General features: G+C 37.2%; 1 long non-coding RNA gene across 1 annotated transcript in view; it reads left to right on the forward strand.

Annotated features, from left to right (window-relative positions):
• The window catches only part of LOC131235199 (uncharacterized), a 29,829-nt gene extending 25,196 nt beyond the window's left edge, over positions 1-4,633 (forward strand). Inside the window, exon 3 of the long non-coding RNA XR_009165980.1 lies at positions 3,399-4,633. This is a non-coding gene — a long non-coding RNA (uncharacterized LOC131235199). The remainder of the gene's footprint in view (positions 1-3,398) is intronic.
• Positions 4,634-8,791: the final 4,158 nt, after the last annotated feature.

The following is an 8,791-nucleotide window of genomic DNA, read 5'->3' on the forward strand; positions in this document are numbered from 1 at the left end:
AAGTGACGCCTAGCATGGAATGTTGAATGCTTGCCTGAAACCAAAAATAAAAATAAAAAATAAAAAATAAATAATAATAATAATAATAATAATCTGAGAAACCAACCTTAATTGGGTGTTGGGAGACATGTTTGCAGCTCTGGCATTGTAGCCCCAGCACAATCGTTTTCATAGTTTTCGCCTGTAAGATAGATTTAACAAAATGGCATTACAAAGTTTGGGGGCAAAGCAAACTGACTTGGTTTGTAAATTCTAACTACTATGCTATCAGTGTCCAAACACATACAAACATTTTCCATGTACCTAAAATCCAAATCTTTCACAGAGGCATGGGCATCAGTCTGATGAAGAACTTCCATACTAGACCACTTGAACTTTACAACATGCTCGCGGCCACAGCCCATGAATCCTGCCCTGGGACATAGCAAGGAAAATTGTTGATAAATCAAGAGAGTTCAATCAGAAAGCGAATGACAGGCACCGTCAACGAAAAAGGTACCTACTCTTGTTCAATTTAGTCAGGGCCCATCTTCCCCTGCTGGATGGCATTCGCATCTTATAACTCGTACAGTATCATAACTCATTCCCTGTAGGTGTGACGTACATGCATAAAAATCGGACTGCCCAGCCCCATCATGGATGGATCATGGCCCAAAAGTGCCACTAATTAGACTATCCCAACATCTGCTTTTATTTGTTGAATTTGGATGATTGATATTTTTCTTTGTGACCTTCCGATTAACTTGCCATCTGTGAATTTTTTGGGACTGGTTTTGTGACCCAGTTGAGGTCCTATTCCTAGAGCAGAGATTCATAAAGTAAAACAGAAAATTGCTCTGGTTAGAAAGCTAACACCCACATACAACCATACTGCTGACCATTAGCTTCCCCCTTCTATTTCTTTCAACAATTTCCATATGAGCTGGGGACGGAGCTTTTCTATTTGAAATTGGTTAAAGATGCTGAACCATAATAGAACATCTGTTCTTGTGATTCAGAATCTTTAGTTCAGGCCTGTTTTGTTCTAATCCTGACCTGCATTGCCCTCTTGGACCTGATCATGTTTCTTTTACGCTATGACAGTTGGATCGAGTAGAATAATTCAGGTTTCTTGATTACTGCAGGGTTTGCATAGCATGCTCAATCGAGAGATGATTAAGCTCTGGGACAATCTCTATGAATCGACAGATACTAATACTGATAAATGGCTTTCCTCAGGTATCTACCATCAATACTATGACTGAGGTGCAAATCTATTGATCTTAATTGAAACAAAGTTGAATATATCACCCGATACCAGTATGTGTTGCCCGATACTGTATCAGTGTCGTCCATAAACGATACTGATGTACTGGCCCATATTGGCCAGATACAGGGGCAACACATCCCTGTATCGGTGCTGAACAATTCGATACGCAATCTTTTAAATTACTTTTGACGCATTTCCATCACAAGAAATTAATAATGCACTCTATGGGAGTGCTACATTTACAGTTCACTTGAAATTGTTGTTTTAGGCCGCCTCCCAAATTTATCATCTATGTTATGTGAAACTAGTCCATTTGCTCTCCATTTTTATAAAGCTATATGTGGCAAATCAATTTCTTATTTACTAGGAGCTTGTGCCCCTAAAACTTCATCTATTACACATTAGAGGTTCTGGTTTCTGATTTTCATCTAAATCAAATTTGTTGTAAATGCATGCTTCCACCGCATGCATTTACAACAAATTCAATTCATATGAAAATTTTCAGAAAACCCATCTCAAATCCATCCCTAAGCCATATAAAAAATCTAACAAACAAAGAGACTACAGAATCGCATTAACAAATCGAATTAGCATAGTGGTGCCAAATGCTAATGGGTATAGCAAGTGCAACAAAAAAGAAAATAAGAAACTATTGTAACCATAGTAGGTGCTTCTATACAAGCAAATAATTACATGCACTTTATAAATGTTTATACCAGTAAAAGTGACTTATCTGACCGAAGGCAACATACCTTCTCTAAAGCAATATGTGTCATTTTTTCCTGCTGACACCTGAAATATTGATGATAGTTTCTGGAAGACATTCAAGTGTGAAATGCAAGACATCAATAACTAGAAAAATTAAATCCTAAAAATACCTGTAAAATCAATAATGGTGTGAAACCAATGGTCTAATTGCTTTCTGTCTCGAGCAGTTGGAGCACTGAGTCAAAGAAAATGAACAGTATCTATTTAAGGATTGCAAGAATATCCTGGCAATCAATCCTTGCTCCATGGAGACTTCTCTTCGCATTTGTGCCTCCTTATCATATTGTTCACAGATGGATTGCCTTCATATGCTCTCTCATTTTCATTAGAGGAATCGCTTACATTGTTACAAAGCATACCGATCTGATAAGCTGTGTCACAGGTTTTTCCCCTTCTCTTGCTATACAAAAAAATGCCAAAGATAGTTTCGTCATGAGACTGTTATTGCATCGGTGCATGTAATTGACATTTGATATGGTTTTACGATTTTCTTTTCTTGTAGGAATAAATGCTTATGTCATAGCATTTACAGCTTTAGCAAGCGGGACCTCGTGGCCAGATTTAGTTGCAAGCAAGATTGCTGCTTAACGTCAAATAACAGCTGATTCTGCCATTGCAAACATCACTTGCTGGTTCTTTTCCTCTTGCTTTTCAAAGAGTGTTGTGGTGCACTTGACTTCCTGCTGGAGGCAGAACTTGTGCTCTGCGACTGGGTACATGCATGAATGAGATGGTGAAGGGGCCTCACACCACCCAAACAAAGATTAGTGTTTCCTTCTTCAACTGAGACCCTTTTATGTAGCCAAGCTAGCTCAATTGATTATTGTACTGCCTCACTTTTTTGTATACGGCATGTTTTGGCCTGTTTTCTGTGCACACAACCTAATGAATGGCTTGGCTAGCTGACATGCATGTTACCCAACGGTGGGAACCAGCCCAGGCATGTAGTTGTGATGGGCCTCACATTCTATTAAAACATGAATCATCTTCTCTCTAGAGGGCTTTTGTGACATTGATGATTGATCGGTCTAATTTGATGTTGATATTTTACATCAAATTAGACTGATTAATCATGATATTTGGAGCAACCAAAATAACAAATTAACTATCTTCTCAAGAAGCATCGGTCTTAATTTATGGAAAGGCCCCTTGATCAGATTGCTGTTGAAGATATATGGTTGTGGTTGTTCATGAATTCTAATGCTTTTATATCATCAGGAAATCTCAGATGATTTCCATGGTAGCAATGTTCTGTACATCCCTGGAGTGATGACTCCAACAGAAGGATGGATTTTATTTTTTTCCTTCTTCACTTCTTTTTAAGCTTTTGTAATGTAAATTGGGTTTTTGAGCTCAGTCCACTCTTTTAATGCTTATACAGGTTTTGAATGCATATAATGCTGGTGCAAGAATGGTCAAGGTCAGCTTCATCACTATATGTTTTTTTTAAGGAAATATACAATATTCTATCCAGCATTTGCTCGCGCCCTCTAAATGTACACGTGGGTCCACTTTTTCAGCGATCCAGATTGTTCGTCCCTGGTGGGTGTGAGATACCATGAAGTTCTCCCCCATCTGATGATCCTAATTGTTCAACTCGGTTTCCATTAAATTTGGACCATTTGTCAGGATGGATAGGATCATCAGATAAGGGAGATATTGGGGCCGTGCCTTCCCATGATGAGGCCCACCATATCAATGGCTTATATTGGTGAAATGTGGAGTCCACCTTACCGTTGTCGGGTTGAACAGAATAGGTCAGTTCTTTTGATAAAGCATCATAAAAAATCTCTTGTTTTTTATTTGTAAAATGGATATATTGTATAGACTGTAATAACAGCAGAGCATGCATGTTGCCTTCTGATTTCATGCACACAATCCGTCGCATGATGGATGGTTTTTCCCTATGCATGACCTTTGCTTGATGAACAAGTCACGGTAAACTAATCATGCCTTCCGATCCGATCATCTGATTGTCCTGAATTTTCTGCTGTGGCGAGTATATCGTGTGACCCACTAGAAGTGTAGTCTGGATTTTGTATCTGTCTGCCATGTGCTGCAGTGGGAACTCATGTGCAGAAGTGTGTGCAATTAGTATTTTGCTTTAACCTAATGCAGATTTTGGAATTGTATGAGTTGTTTGGAAGTATGAATCTCATTAGCGGTAGTTCAGGTATGTTGTGCATTGTGACAACAAACTTTCAATTGATTTAGGAGAGAATTGGAGCTTTTGGCCTTTTCTATTGTGTTTAGCTCCTTTAGGGCATGTTCTGGACACACCTTCAAAAAGGGATTTTGAGACGCAATGCCATTTTTGAGATGTGTTTTTGGATGCCCTCAACTCCCATTTGATTGCTCCTCTTGACAAAACAGGTGCTAAAAAGACCACCTGCCAAAAACCAACCAGATTGGTTTTGGCGAATTGATGTTACGGACCTGCTTTTTTGGAAACTCCCTTTCACGGAAGTTGTGTCCAAACCAGCTCTAAAAATAAAATATAAATAAACTAAAATAACATCAAAGCTTTGCTTGATTACTTATTTCTTACTCCCTCTTTTCCTCTCTTTTCAATTGTGAAGACAGCATGCTATTAATGCATATCATTGTAAATTTTTTTTTTTGAAAAGCCTCTTTGTAAGCTTCAGTTCTTCATAGGTCTTCTCCTTCTCCTATATGCTACACTAACTTTCATGAAGGTGGTAATAGTAACTCTAGTTTACTTTGTCATTGATTTTGAAAGTAATTTTTCACAGTTTAACAAAAATCTCCACTAATTTTTTTTTTCCCAAAATTTCTTTTTGCCAGGTTTATCCAATCTCAGCATTAGGCGGTGCTCAATATATTTCGGCACTCAAGAGACCATTTTCTCATATTCCAATGGTTGCTTTCCAGGGCATACCAATAGGTTAATTGTTCGAATTGTAGTCTCATTCCAATGGTTGCTTCCCAAGGCATAACAATGCAGATTCAAACTTTGGTTTATATGTTAGTTTGAATGTAATCATTATCTTCACCAAGAAAGTGAGAATTAACTTATAGTTTGAAAGATTTACCTCATATGATTTGTGAGATGTGGGATAAATATTTTTTGTTAGCATAGATTTAATTGTTGTATCAACGTTCTTCCTATGATTGCTTCTAGATGGGGTTGTCATGATCCAATATGTCCAGGTGACAACCTGGGATTGGGTATCATATATACAATCAATTTTCGATGGAAATGTAGATTTTATATGTTTGGGATTTGGATGGTAGATCTGATTTTGATTTCAATTTTGATTTCTTCATTTTCTCGTCTTTTAAAATAGTTTGGTTGGTTTGGGGCTTTGGAGAACATGTTTCTGAAATGAGTTTGTATTTAAGCTAGTTTTGGATGTGTGCACTGATTAGGCAATCCATTTCCATTAAAATTTATTTTTTCTTTTTTTTTTTTTAAATTAATGAGAAACGCTGACAGCTAAAAACCGTCGGCGAATGCCTCTCTAGCAGCTGCATATACCATCGGAAAAGTGGGCGTCGGCTGTCAGGGAAGGTAAATGCCGACATTTTTAGCCTTGGGCGTTGACCTGTTTTTTGGGTAGTGGTGGTGGTTTTCTTGAGAGATGATGTTAAATGCTAAGGGACATCCATTAGTGGGATGAACCTCCCATATTCCATTAATTTTGGCTGTTTTAGGGGGCATTCAAATTGTCCCAAATGTGCCTGATACCATTCAATTTTAATTCTATTTTTGTTTCTATTTTTTGAAGAAGATTGTGTTAAATGATCCAGAATTGCATTAGTGAAATGAGTTCCATAGAATATTGCAATTAAAGTATACCTGAATTAGCCTAACATAATTAATCCAATATTAATTCTTAATTTTTTTTTAAAGTTTATATTGAATAATTAATATCAGATATTTAGCATATTAGATATAGGAGTTTTGAAGTCCAACTAAGCTTCCCAAGTTAACAATATCATTAGGGCTAGGGAGTTGGAGACAACATTCTTACTAAAGAATGGCCTCTTATAGCATCATAAATATTTTTAAAATCACAAATGAATACATGTTTGGAATCCTTTCATTTTCTGAAAATTTCTAATATTTTTTCACATTTTTTATTCTAAAAAAATAAATAACAACCATTATGGGGGCCGTGATGTAAGTCCAATGGCGGGCCATTATTGAATTATATACTAGAAGTACTGCCTTTTGGAATCTCGTTTTTGTTATATGAGGCATGTTAATGTCAAGGAGGCAAACAGTTGCACCATCCTTTACCAATTCTACACTGAGAATTTGGCTGAACTCATATCAATGGAAAAGCTCCAAACTCTTGAATCCATTGAGAACCAAGTGAAAAATGCAGCAAATGGAAAACAGAATTCAAAGCCATTCCTAGAAACTTCCACATCTTTTTGAAACCCATTTTGAACCATCACTCAAAAAGCAACATGTGGCTTTATATAGCACAAATTAGTCCTTTTGGAAAGGTCTAGGCGTCTGGTTAATGGACATTTGTTGATTGAATTCAGATAGTTGATCTTCTTCTTTTTTTTTTTTTTTTTTTCTTTAGCAACATGTGAGTGTTCATTAGATGCCCAACAATCAGCCATTCAGGCTATCAATTCAATATAAATTCTCTTTTTCACATTCCGTAAGTGGGCTGATAATCGGACCATTTAATTTGATTTCCATGCATGCCCAAGCGCACTTCTTCTGACTGCATGCATATGAACCATCACACTCAGCCATATATACTTAGATAAAAACATGCTATTTTCATGAGCTATGATCCAGTGTGAATTCTTCATATCTTATTATTGTGAGAATTTATACGTGGACCCAAGAGGGCTACTTAAGATTAGAGTGGATCATTAGATGGAAGGGAACCACTATGAATTGCACATGGCCCCTATATCACCTCAAAAACATTATTACAATTTACAGCCATTCAAAGGCCTTGCAAAAATGGATAGTAAGATTATTTTACTCTCACCAACAATTTTGTATGGCTTTGATTATCAAATCATGGTTATTTTAAGGTCATAGTCTAGGTGGATTGCTCTTAACAAACAATTTTTGTTGATTATTAGGTGGGTCCACTTGTGCCCCACATAGGAATTGGCACCATAATGAGGTATAAAGAATTCATACAGGATCATTAGCTATTATCTTCAGTAAGAGATATAGCAAGTGCAAAGCACATTGAAAGAGTGAAAGTGGTTTGCAAGATGTGGAAGAGAGGAGAGAAGTCGTCCTAGAAAGCTAGTCCTTGACAGGGCCATGCTTAGTGGACAGTTTTGCCATAGGTAAAATACCTAAATGTGATTTAATTTGGTTTAAAACCCTTACAATGTCCTTTAATAATGCACGATTTTAGGCCCATTTGGACACACCCTCAAAAGGGAAGTTCGTGGCCTAAATGTTGTTTTGATTAAAACATCAGTTAATGTTGTGCATTTGGATGCACTTTGCAAAACCCACATCTCATCTCCCACTTGACAAAATAGTCACTAAAATGCTGACTTGGATTAAAAAAACTCTAATTGGTTATTGCGTAGTCGACCAAAAACCAGCTTGAAACCCCTTTTGAGGAAGTGCATCTAAATGGCCACTTAGCAATTGCATGAAAATTTTTGCCTCTAACAAATCCCATTTCAAATTTTAACAGATTTCACATATCCAAAACACCTAAATTCTTAACAGATTTCACATACCCAAAGCCAGTGATTATAGAGAAGTTTAAGCACTACTTGGGCTTGATCAATCTCACTAGCCATTGATGAAATTGGGCATCCTTGTACAAGGGTGTGGATGGAACTGTGTTCGAGGTGGAGGGATGCAAGGAGCGGTCTACGCTCAAGCTAAAGGTTGTATGGAAGGTCTTCAGGGTGACTTGGCAGAATGCAAGTCAATGTGGAGAATGTTGTGCAGATGCCTTGCATTCTGCAAGGAACGATCGACCATGGTCGATCGTGACTCATTGTGATGTTCATGGTTGATCGTGGAATTGCATGGTTGACCGTGACTCGCAGTGGTGTTCATAGTCGACCGTTGTGCGACTGTTGGGTTTCACGGTTTTGCTTGAAACAAGTTATTTAAGTCCAAATTTCATTAGCGTTTATTCCATACGAGTGTTTTCTTTCAAGAGGGTAGGGTTTACTAAGGAAGAGGCTTTATTACACTTGTAAAGGCATTGGAAATGATTTCTCAAGGGATCTAGGGATTTCCTAGAGGTGTGCATCACAAGGGGAGATTGGACAATTCTGTAATTGAAGAAGGTGAGTTTGTACAACTCTAAGGTTTTGATTATAGTGGATTTCTGTCGCTTTGTAATGTGGTTTTTTTCGTAAGAGTTTTCCACGTAAAATATCGCGTGTTTGTGAATTATTTTCTTTTGGATTGGTTATCCTGCGTTATTATATTGTTCTATCTTTATTTATCATGCTTCCGCAAAGCGCACGGATTGGCGGCGGTGTTAGATCCGAATTTCTAACATATAGGGTTTGATCTATGTTTAATGTTGGCTCGGGTGTACATCGTTATGGTGTGATATAGAGTGGGTTCACTTACATCGGCCTTTGAGAACATATTTTAGATATTAAAAGATTCACAAATCTCTGCATATAGAAACCATTTCAAATTTCAATAGGTTTCACATACCAAAAAGACTTCAATTCTAAACAAAATAAAACAAAGCAATTCAATGACTAAAAGTCCAAAACAGGAAAACAAGAATCATTGGAATTGATAATATTAGTGAAACATTTACAGTAACTAATCCTGGG

Source organism: Magnolia sinica, chromosome 19, assembly GCF_029962835.1.
Source record: "Magnolia sinica isolate HGM2019 chromosome 19, MsV1, whole genome shotgun sequence".
NCBI classification, from domain to species: Eukaryota; Viridiplantae; Streptophyta; class Magnoliopsida; order Magnoliales; family Magnoliaceae; genus Magnolia; species Magnolia sinica.